This window comes from Apodemus sylvaticus, chromosome 13, assembly GCF_947179515.1.
Source record: "Apodemus sylvaticus chromosome 13, mApoSyl1.1, whole genome shotgun sequence".
In the NCBI taxonomy this organism is placed as follows: domain Eukaryota; kingdom Metazoa; phylum Chordata; class Mammalia; order Rodentia; family Muridae; genus Apodemus; species Apodemus sylvaticus.
This window is the reverse complement of record NC_067484.1, coordinates 70,321,841-70,334,851: the sequence shown is the minus strand read 5'-3', so window position 1 is coordinate 70,334,851 and position 13,011 is coordinate 70,321,841.

The following is a 13,011-nucleotide window of genomic DNA, read 5'->3' as shown; positions in this document are numbered from 1 at the left end:
CTGGGGAGGGTAACCCCACCGAGCCGAGGAGCTCAGGAGCCCCAGCCCTGCTCTTTCTCTTCTTTGCTTCCTTTCTTCTCAGTTTCTTCTGAAGCTGACTGTCACTCCAGGCAGTAAATCTCACAAAGGAGGTTTATTGAAGGGAAGAATTCAGGAGGAGGCAGGGAGAGGAGGGAGAGAGGAGGGGGAGGGGAGGAGGAAGAAGAGGAGGGATGAATCCAGGGATAGCTGCCCTCTACTCCTGGGAGTAGACAACAGGGAACTGGACAAAGGGACAGTGCTTATATAGGATTTCTGAAGGGGCGGAGCTTTCAGAGATTTCCAGAGTGAGGATTGGTGAGATCTCAAGCCCTGAGCTTGGGGACTCAGGGATTGGTGGTTTTTTTGTGGGATGCTCAAGGATTGGTGAGTTTTCTTGCTCAGGAATTAGTGTCTTTTTTTCACCCCTTCTTCCCTGCGTCAGGCCCAGGGGTTGGGAAGTCCTTCCTGGCTGCAGCTGGCTTTTGCTGAGGTGCCATCTTTGTAGGTCTGCTGGTGTGTATATGTAGGGGTGGGGGTGGGGGTGGGGTGGGCTAGAGAGGCGGTGCTGTGGACAGCTCTTCTGGGACAGTCCCTGCAGTGGTGTTTCACAAAAGCTGTGGGCTGAGGCAGGAACAGGACATGTGCAGGGACAGCTCCTGTAGCTCCTGTCACATCTGTAGGCTGAGGAAATGCCATAGTGCCACCATTTTGACAGGACCCGCCATTTTGGACAGTTCCTGTGGTACATTATACTACTGTGGCTGTAGCCTGGGGTGGAAAGGAGGGGTCTGCCACTGCTTTGACTGTGTTTGTGGCAGCAGCTTTTGTGGGGCACCACTCAGGAACAACAGCTGGAGTTACAGGTCCGCTGCTGGGAACTGAACTCTGGTCAATGTATTCTTATAACCACTGAACCATCTCTTCAGCCCACTACCTAAGGTTTTTGTTTTCTCTATTCTTTTCTTTTCTTCTCTTTTCTTTTCTCTTTTCTTTCTTTTTTTCTGTTTGCTTGTTTGTTTTTTGTTTTTTCAAGACAGGGTTTCTCTATATAGTGTCCTGGAACTCACTCTGTAGACCAGGCTGGCCTCTACTCAGAATTCCACCTGCCTCTGCCTCCCAAGTGCTGGGATTAAAGGTGTGCACCACCACTGCCTGGTCTAAGATTTTTATTAAATTTTTTTTTTAAGTTCAGTTATAATTTTCATTTTAGGAAAGTAATCAACTTCTGTGCTACACCCTCAGCCCACATTTTCAATAGTTACAGGTAACCAACCAGTGGTTACTACAATGGCTAGCATGTGCCTAAGGGGCCCTGAAGTTTATGGCCTCAGCACCAGGCTTCTTCTTCTTCTTCTTTTTTTTTTTTTTTAAAGATATATTATACGTAAGTACACTGTAACTATCTTCAGACACACCAGAAGAGGGCATCAGATCTCATTATGGGATGGTTGTGAGCCACCATGTGGTTACTGGATTTGAACTCAGGACCTTCAGAAGAGCAATCAGTGCTCTTAACCGCTGAACCATCTCTCCAGCCTGGCACCAGGCTTCTTGTACAGACCTTATCAAGTAGAGGAGGACATTCAACTGAGTTACTCCAGACTACGCTGCAGAGCCCAAGGGCTGCAGTCCTTATGTTCCTCCTCCAGGAATGTGGTCTGCCCCATCCCTCGGATCTCTCATGAGATGTTACTTTGTGTCCTTGCTGCTCAGTGGTCACCTGATAAGTCTGAATAGGCGTCCTCACATGTCTTTGGGACAACACCTGCCTGAAGGGCAGGAAGCTCTAGTACCCAGTCCCTGGGGAGAGCAGGAGGTCACAGGAGAGAACCTTGGATCCAACATGGACATGAGGACTGGTCACCCTTGTCAGACACCATCACAGGGTCTCTGTCAGTAGGCATTCTGGGCTTCTGGGCTCAGTGAGGCTCAGTGTGGTGTGGCACCTTAGTTTTGAGCTCCTGCCTGAGAAAGAACATTTACATCAGTTACTTGTCTTGCTGCTGCGACAAGGTGCTTAAGAAAAGCAGCCTGAGCCGGGCGGTGGTGGCGCACGCCTGCAATCCCAGCACTCTGGGAGGCAGAGGCAGGAGGATTTCTGAGTTCAAGGCCAGCCTGGTCTACAGAGTGAGTTCCAGGACAGCCAGGGCTACACAGAGAAACCCTGTCTCGAAAAAACCAAATCCAAAAAACCAAAAAAAAAAAAAAAAAGAAAAGAAAAAAAAGCAGCCTGAGGGAGGGAGGGAGGGAGGGAGGAAGGAAGGAAGGAAGGCAGGCAGGCAGACAGGACTTACTGTGAGCCAGGTGGAAAGCACAGTCCATCATGGTAGCGAGAGCGTGGCAGCAGGAGCTTTTAGCAAGCTGACCACACTGCATCCACAGTCAGCATCAGGAATTACTTTTTTTTTTTGATATGATAAACAACCAAGGCTATTTATAGCAAGAGGGTTTATCTGGGTGGTGATGATGCACACCTTTAATTCCAGCAGATTTCTGTGAGTTTGAGGCCATCCTGGTCTACATATCAAGTTCCAGGGAAGTAAGGACTACATAATGAGATCTTCTTTCATAAAAACCCCAAGCCTGTTGCTGTCCATTTCCTATCCATTCACATAGAGGCAGTGAGAGGACAGTGACTAGAGGGGAGAGAGGAGGAGGAGCTAAGGGAAGTGAGGGGCGGAGAGAGGCTGGGTGGACAGGACAAATGGAGCAGAGGAGGAGATGCGGATATCCAGATGGCTTCAGATATATTTCTGGTGTTTTGGAGAGGTTAGAAATATTGGGATAAGGCCTTTATCATTATAAATTGTTGGCATTATTTAATTGGGAGTTTCTTATACGTAAATATATTTGGTTAACTCTTCAAGTTTAAGAGACATGCTTTGCCAGATACATGGGAGGAGTGATGCGGGGGCTTGACGGCGTGGTACTCTTGATTAACATTGCCCACTACACAAGCCAACCAACCAAACTAAAAAAATCCACTTCTAGCTGATTATGATGATGTTTGTAACCTCAGCACAACCTTGGCTAGCATACATGAAGCCAGAGTTCAAATCCCCAGCATTGGACATACATACACATACGTGCCACATCCCCATCCAACAAAGGCCTGCAGATATTGGTTGCTCCTGTCACCCTAGGTGATTCTCTCATCCGCCACCTCAGGCAGCCCCTGTGGAGAAACTGAGCCTGATGGTCCTCAGCCTGAGCTCCCTGTTTCCAACAACAATCTACCAGTTATCAGTGATTCTGAGCCTGTTCTACAGATTAAGTTCCAGGACAGCGAAGGCTACACAGAGAAATCGTATCTCAAAAAACAAAACAAAAATATCTTCAAAACACAATGTTGGCTATAGGGATGATTTGAATATGCTTGGTCCAGGGAATGGTACTATTAGGAGGTGTGGCCTTGTCGAAAGGAGAATGTCATTGTAGGCGTGGGCTTTAAGACCCTCAGCTGCCTGGAAGCCAGTTTTCTGTTTGCCTTCAGACAAGATGTTGAACTCTCAGCTCCTCCTGTGCCATGCCTGCTTGGTGCTACCATGCTTCTGCCTCGATGATAATGGACTGAACATCTGAACCTGTAAGCCAGCCTCAATTAAATGTTGTCCATATAAGAGCTGCCTTGGGCCTGATTGTGGTGGCGTACGCCTATAATCCCAGCACTCTGGGAGGCAGAGACAGGCAGATTTCTGAGTTCAAGGCCAGCCTGTTCTACAGAGTGAGTTCCAGGACAGCCAGGGCTACATAGAGAAACCCTGTCTCGGAAAAAAAAAAAAAAAAAAACAAATCCAAAAAAAAAAAAAAAAAAAAAAAAACTTTGATGCTTTTAGTACTGGGAACAAAAGCTAGCTACTGAAATAACCTACGCAAGAGGGTAAAGCTACTGCAGTGTAAGTGGATGGTAGTTTGGAAGTGTGCATCTAATAGTATCAGAAGAGAGGCTTGGGATCTTGGGAGGTAAAAACTAAGATTTTCAGGGCAGAGTCCTGCATATCTGTGATCCTGGCATTAGGGATGTCAAGGCAAAGTGAAAACTAATCAAGACAGTGGCTCTCAACCTTCCTCATGTTGAGACTCCTTAATACAGTCCCTTGTGTCATAGTGACCCTCAAAATTTTCACTGCTGCTTCATAAATGTAACTTTGCTGTTATGAATCATAATATATCTGATATGCAGGATATCTGATATATGACCCCAAAGGGGTTGTGACCTACAGGTGGAGAGTCACTGGGTGTTTGCTCTAGGAGGTATTTGTTCCCTGAACCAACTCACCTGGAACACAGGCTCTACTGAAATGAGTTTCACATGCATGCTGGTCCAAGAAGGACATGTAACTAGTTAGACTATATACATATTAAATACCATGAATGATATTTTAAAACCAAAACTTTGTTAAATATGGGCCATATGGAAGAAAGCCATCAAAGAGCAGGGCAACACTGATGTTTCTGATGCTAATTCTAGTCTTGCTCTACACTGACTGTGCATGCTGCCTTGCTATCTGACCGGACCCTGACCGGAGGTGACTGCCTTCTTTGCCTCCGGAGTGAGTTGCATCCTTTGCTTACAGGCACACACTGAGGGTTCATCACCTACAGGCACACACTGAGGGTTCATCACCTACAGGCACACACTGAGGGTTCATCACCTACAGGCACACACTGAGGGTTCATCACCTACAGGCACACACTGAGGTCTCATCACCTACAGGCACACACTGAGGGTTCATCACCAACAGGCACACACTGAGGGTTCATCACCTACAGGCACACACTGAGGGTTCATCACCTACAGGCACACACTGAGGGTTCATCACCTACAGGCACATACTGAGGGCTCATCACCACCTACAGGCACACACTGAGGGTTCATCATCACCTACAGGCACACACTGAGGGCTCATCACCTACAGGCACACACTGAGGGCTCATCACCTACAGGCACACAATGAGGGTTCATCATCACCTACAGGCACACACTGAGGGCTCATCACCTACAGGCACACACTGAGGGCTCATCACCTACAGGCACACAATGAGGGTTCATCATCATCTACAGGCACACACTGAGGGCTCATCACCACCTACAGGCACACACTGAGGGCTCATCACCACCTACAGGCACACACTGAGGGCTCATCACCTACAGGCACACACTGAGGGCTCATCACCTACAGGCACACACTGAGGGCTCATCACCTACAGGCACACACTGAGGGCTCATCACCTACAGGCACACACTGAGGGTTCATCACCTACAGGCACACACTGAGGGCTCATCACCTACAGGCGCACACTGAGGGTTCATCACCTACAGACGCACACTGAGGGCTCATCACCTACAGGCACACACTGAGGGCTCATCACCTACAGGCACACACTGAGGGTTCATCACCTACAGGCACACACTGAGGGTTCATCACCTACAGACACACACTGAGGGTTCATCACCTACAGACACACACTGAGGGTTCATCACCTATAGACACACACTGAGGGTTTATCACCTACAGACACACACTGAGGGTTCATCACCTACACTGAGGGTTCATCACCTACAGACACACACTGAGGGCTCATCACCTACAGGCACACACTGAGGGCTCATCACCTACAGACACACACTGAGGGTTCATCACCTATAGACACACACTGAGGGTTTATCACCTACAGACACACACTGAGGGTTCATCACCCACACTGAGGGCTCATCACCTACAGGCACACACTGAGGGCTCATCACCTACAGGCACACACTGAGGGTTCATCACCTACAGGCACACACTGAGGGTTCATCACCTACAGGCGCACACTGAGGGTTCATCACCTACAGGCACACACTGAGGGCTCATCACCTACAGGCACACACTGAGGGCTCATCACCTACAGGCACACACTGAGGGTTCATCACCTACAGGCACACACTGAGGGCTCATCACCTACAGGCACACACTGAGGGCTCATCACCTACAGGCACACACTGAGGGCTCATCACCTACAGGCACACACTGAGGGTTCATCACCTACAGGCACACACTGAGGGTTCATCACCTACAGACACACACTGAGGGTTCATCACCTACAGACACACACTGAGGGTTCATCACCTATAGTCACACACTGAGGGTTTATCACCTACAGACACACACTGAGGGTTCATCACCCACACTGAGGGCTCATCACCTACAGGCACACACTGAGGGCTCATCACCTACAGGCACACACTGAGGGTTCATCACCTACAGGCACACACTGAGGGCTCATCATCTACAGGCGCACACTGAGGGTTCATCACCTACAGACACACACTGAGGGCTCATCACCTACAGGCACACACTGAGGGTTCATCACCTACAGACACACACTGAGGGTTCATCACCTACAGACACACACTGAGGGTTCATCACCTACAGACACACACTGAGGGTTCATCACCTATAGACACACACTGAGGGTTTATCACCTACAGACACACACTGAGGGTTCATCACCTACAGACACACACTGAGGGCTCATCACCTACAGGCACACACAGAGGGCTCATCACCTACAGGCACACACTGAGGGTTCATCACCTACAGACACACACTGAGGGCTCATCACCTACAGGCACACACAGAGGGCTCATCACCTACAGGCACACACTGAGGGTTCATCACCTACAGGCACACACTGAGGGTTCATCACCTACAGGCACACACTGAGGGCTCATCACCTACAGGCACACACTGAGGGTTCATCACCTACAGACACACACTGAGGGTTCATCACCTACAGGCACACACTGAGGGTTCATCACCTACAGGCACACACTGAGGGTTCATCACCTACAGGCACACACTGAGGGTTCATCACCTACAGGCACACACTGAGGGTTCATCACCTACAGGCACACACTGAGGGTTCATCACCTACAGGCACACACTGAGGGCTCATCACCACCTACAGGCACACACTGAGGGCTCATCACCACCTACAGGCACACACTGAGGGCTCATCACCTACAGGCACACACTGAGGGCTCATCACCTACAGGCACACACTGAGGGTTCATCACCTACAGGCACACACTGAGGGCTCATCACCTACAGGCGCACACTGAGGGTTCATCACCTACAGACGCACACTGAGGGCTCATCACCTACAGGCACACACTGAGGGCTCATCACCTACAGGCACACACTGAGGGTTCATCACCTACAGGCACACACTGAGGGTTCATCACCTACAGACACACACTGAGGGTTCATCACCTACAGACACACACTGAGGGTTCATCACCTATAGACACACACTGAGGGTTTATCACCTACAGACACACACTGAGGGTTCATCACCTACACTGAGGGTTCATCACCTACAGACACACACTGAGGGCTCATCACCTACAGGCACACACTGAGGGCTCATCACCTACAGACACACACTGAGGGTTCATCACCTATAGACACACACTGAGGGTTTATCACCTACAGACACACACTGAGGGTTCATCACCCACACTGAGGGCTCATCACCTACAGGCACACACTGAGGGCTCATCACCTACAGGCACACACTGAGGGTTCATCACCTACAGGCACACACTGAGGGTTCATCACCTACAGGCGCACACTGAGGGTTCATCACCTACAGGCACACACTGAGGGCTCATCACCTACAGGCACACACTGAGGGCTCATCACCTACAGGCACACACTGAGGGTTCATCACCTACAGGCACACACTGAGGGTTCATCACCTACAGGCACACACTGAGGGCTCATCACCTACAGGCACACACTGAGGGCTCATCACCTACAGGCACACACTGAGGGTTCATCACCTACAGGCACACACTGAGGGTTCATCACCTACAGACACACACTGAGGGTTCATCACCTACAGACACACACTGAGGGTTCATCACCTATAGTCACACACTGAGGGTTTATCACCTACAGACACACACTGAGGGTTCATCACCCACACTGAGGGCTCATCACCTACAGGCACACACTGAGGGCTCATCACCTACAGGCACACACTGAGGGTTCATCACCTACAGGCACACACTGAGGGCTCATCATCTACAGGCGCACACTGAGGGTTCATCACCTACAGACACACACTGAGGGCTCATCACCTACAGGCACACACTGAGGGTTCATCACCTACAGACACACACTGAGGGTTCATCACCTACAGACACACACTGAGGGTTCATCACCTACAGACACACACTGAGGGTTCATCACCTATAGACACACACTGAGGGTTTATCACCTACAGACACACACTGAGGGTTCATCACCTACAGACACACACTGAGGGCTCATCACCTACAGGCACACACAGAGGGCTCATCACCTACAGGCACACACTGAGGGTTCATCACCTACAGGCACACACTGAGGGTTCATCACCTACAGGCACACACTGAGGGCTCATCACCTACAGGCACACACTGAGGGTTCATCACCTACAGACACACACTGAGGGTTCATCACCTACAGGCACACACTGAGGGTTCATCACCTACAGGCACACACTGAGGGTTCATCACCTACAGGCACACACTGAGGGTTCATCACCTACAGGCACACACTGAGGGTTCATCACCTACAGGCACACACTGAGGGTTTATCACCTACAGGCACACACTGAGGGTTCATCACCTACAGGCACACACTGAGGGTTCATCACCACCTACAGGCACACACTGAGGGCTCATCACCACCTACAGGCACACACTGAGGGCTCATCACCACCTACAGGCACACACTGAGGGCTCATCACCTACAGGCACACACTGAGGGCTCATCACCTACAGGCACACACTGAGGGTTCATCACCTACAGGCACACACTGAGGGCTCATCACCTACAGGCGCACACTGAGGGTTCATCACCTACAGACGCACACTGAGGGCTCATCACCTACAGGCACACACTGAGGGCTCATCACCTACAGGCACACACTGAGGGTTCATCACCTACAGGCACACACTGAGGGTTCATCACCTACAGACACACACTGAGGGTTCATCACCTACAGACACACACTGAGGGTTCATCACCTATAGACACACACTGAGGGTTTATCACCTACAGACACACACTGAGGGTTCATCACCTACACTGAGGGTTCATCACCTACAGACACACACTGAGGGCTCATCACCTACAGGCACACACTGAGGGCTCATCACCTACAGACACACACTGAGGGTTCATCACCTATAGACACACACTGAGGGTTTATCACCTACAGACACACACTGAGGGTTCATCACCCACACTGAGGGCTCATCACCTACAGGCACACACTGAGGGTTCATCACCTACAGGCACACACTGAGGGTTCATCACCTACAGGCGCACACTGAGGGTTCATCACCTACAGGCACACACTGAGGGCTCATCACCTACAGGCACACACTGAGGGCTCATCACCTACAGGCACACACTGAGGGTTCATCACCTACAGGCACACACTGAGGGTTCATCACCTACAGGCACACACTGAGGGCTCATCACCTACAGGCACACACTGAGGGCTCATCACCTACAGGCACACACTGAGGGTTCATCACCTACAGGCACACACTGAGGGTTCATCACCTACAGACACACACTGAGGGTTCATCACCTACAGACACACACTGAGGGTTCATCACCTATAGTCACACACTGAGGGTTTATCACCTACAGACACACACTGAGGGTTCATCACCCACACTGAGGGCTCATCACCTACAGGCACACACTGAGGGCTCATCACCTACAGGCACACACTGAGGGTTCATCACCTACAGGCACACACTGAGGGCTCATCATCTACAGGCACACACTGAGGGTTCATCACCTACAGGCACACACTGAGGGTTCATCACTTACAGGCACACACTGAGGGCTCATCACCTACAGACAGACACTGAGGGTTCATCACCTACAGACACACACTGAGGGTTCATCACCTACAGGCAAACACTGAGGGCTCATCACCTACAGGCACACACTGAGGGTTCATCACCTACAGGCACACACTGAGGGTTCATCACCTACAGGCACACACTGAGGGTTCATTACCTATAGACACACACTGAGGGTTCATTACCTATAGACACACACTGAGGGTTCATCACCTACAGACACACACTGAAGGTTCATCACCTACAGACACACACTGAGGGCTCATCACCTACAGGCACACACTGAGGGCTCATCACCTACAGGCACACACTGAGGGTTCATCACCTACAGACACACACTGAGGGTTCATCACCTACAGGCACACACTGAGGGTTCATCACCTACAGGCACACACTGAGGGTTCATCACCTACAGACACACACTGAGGGCTCATCACCTACAGGCAAACACTGAGGGCTCATCACCTACAGGCACACACTGAGGGTTCATCACCTACAGGCACACACTGAGGGTTCATCACCTACAGGCACACACTGAGGGTTCATCACCTACAGGCACACACTGAGGGTTCATCACCTACAGGCACACACTGAGGGTTCATCACCTACAGGCACACACTGAGGGTTCATCACCTACAGACACACACTGAGGGTTCATCACCCACACTGAGGGTTCATCACCTACAGACACACACTGAGGGTTCATCACCTACAGGCACACACTGAGGGCTCATCACCTACAGGCACACACTGAGGGTTCATCACCTACAGGCACACACTGAGGGCTCATCACCTACAGGCACACACTGAGGGCTCATCACCTACAGGCACACACTGAGGGTTCATCACCTACAGGCACACAATGAGGGTTCATCATCACCTACAGGCACACACTGAGGGCTCATCACCTACAGGCACACACTGAGGGCTCACTCTTCTCTGCTGTTCCCACCCCCATCTCCACGCTCTTTCTGTCTCAGTGAAGAGCAGTAAGGCTTCCGTGCTCCTAGCTGTCTGGCTTCAGGACGCCATGCTTTCATACAGTTCTCTCAGGATAGGGACTCAACAGGCTCATTGTAAACATGGTTTAACTCTTATAACAAGCTGTCCAACTCGAGGTTTTTATTAAAATAACATTTTAAGATAAGATCTATTTCTTATTATATGAGTTACTAAATGATTGAGATAATTTCAGATGCTTTGTTCACACTCGTTTTATAATTAATTCATTGTGAATTTTTCTTTGTTGCTGGATTATCTTATTTTTTTTCTTTTTAGAATTTGAGCTTTTGCTGGGTGATGTTAGCACACGCCTCCAATCTCAGTTACAGGTGACTGTGGGCCCCCCAATGTGAATGCTAGGAAGCCAAGTTGGGACCTTTGGAAGACCGGTAGATACCTTCTTAGCTGCTGAACCATCTCACCGATACTCCCAAACCTCTCTTAAATAATTGCTATAATGTAAGTTGGTAGATGCCTTTAATCCCAGTACTTCCAGGGCAGAGGCAGGAATTCCTCTAAATTCCTCTAAATTCAAGGGCAGCCTGATCTACAAAATAAGTTCCAGGAGAGTAGTCAAGGCTACACAGAGAAATCCTCCCTCAAAAAAAAAAAAAAAAAAAAAAGGAAAAGAAAAGAAAGTTATTGTGCACTATGTAAGATTATCCCTGTGTTATTCAAATGCTGATTTTTGTGCACCCCTATGTGGTTGCGGAACACCGCTCCCCAATTACTTCCTGATTGGTCAATAAGGAAGCTGATCAGCCAGTGACTGAGCAGAGTAAAAAACAGGGTTGGACTTCCTCCTAGCCAGGGGAGGAGAAAAGGAAGAGGAAGTGGGGGTTCACCTTGGGGAGAGGGCCCAGAGACACCATTACAAACACCTGGAACCCAGAGAGACACATCAGTACTAAGATGCAAGTCTCACTGGGATTGTGCCTGGGAGGTAGCAAGGTTAGCTTAGAGGATTAAAATCGAGTAATGTTGCTCAGTTGTGCCCTTAAAGCTTGAAATAAATATAATAGCCCAGTCTCAATTATTTGGAAGCTAGCTGGATTAAGAAAAGCCACAACAAACATTTATAAACAGTCAATAACAATTACTATAAAAACCAGGCATTGTGGCTCACATCTATAATTCCAGCACTCGAGAGGCAGAGGCAGAGGCAGAGGCAGAGCAGGTGGATCTCTGTAAATTCTGAGGCCAGCCTACACAGAAGTCATCTCAAGAAACCAATAAGTAACCCGGGCGGTGGTGGTGCACGCCTGTAATCCCAGCACTAGGGAGGCAGAGGCAGGCAACTTTCTGAGTTTGAGGCCAGCCTGGTCTAGAGTGAGTTCCAGGACAGCCAGGATTACACAGAGAAACCCTGTCTCGAAAAACCAAAATAAATAAATAAACAAATAAATAAATAATAAAGAAACCAATAAGTAATTAAGTAAATAAATAAAGAGTTCCATTTTGTTCTCACTGTTTTTTGTTTTGTTTGGTTTTTTGGAGACAGGGTTTCTCTGTGTAGCCCTGGCTGTCCTGGAACTCACTCTGTAGACCAGCCTGGCCTGGAACTCTGAAATCCGCCTGCCTCTGCCTCCCAAGTACTGGGATTAAAGGCGTGTACCACCACTGCCTGGCTATAAAATGTTTAAAAAACAAAATAAAGCAAACAAAACCCCACTTGCTGCTCCTGGTTGTTTACATTGCCCTCACAGTGGCTCACAGCTGACTCCCTTTCCTGGCCTCGGGGCCCTACATGGTGTACATGCATACATACCTGCAGGTAAAATACCCATATACATAAAAAAAAATAAAAGCAATAAATCTTAAAAAAAAAAAATCTTAGCCATGTGGTGGTGGTGCAAGTCTTTAATTCCAGAGGCTTTAATTGGGAGGCAGAGGCAGGCAGAACCCCGTATTGAAACAAAACAAATGACTAGAATTCATGCCATCAGTATTATGTGCTGTTCTAAACACAATCTATTCCACAGTGACAACTGTGTCCAAAATGGCGCCGAGCATGTTCAGTATCTGAGGACAGTGGGCAATGGCTGAGGAAAGAGAGCCACAAAGCCGCG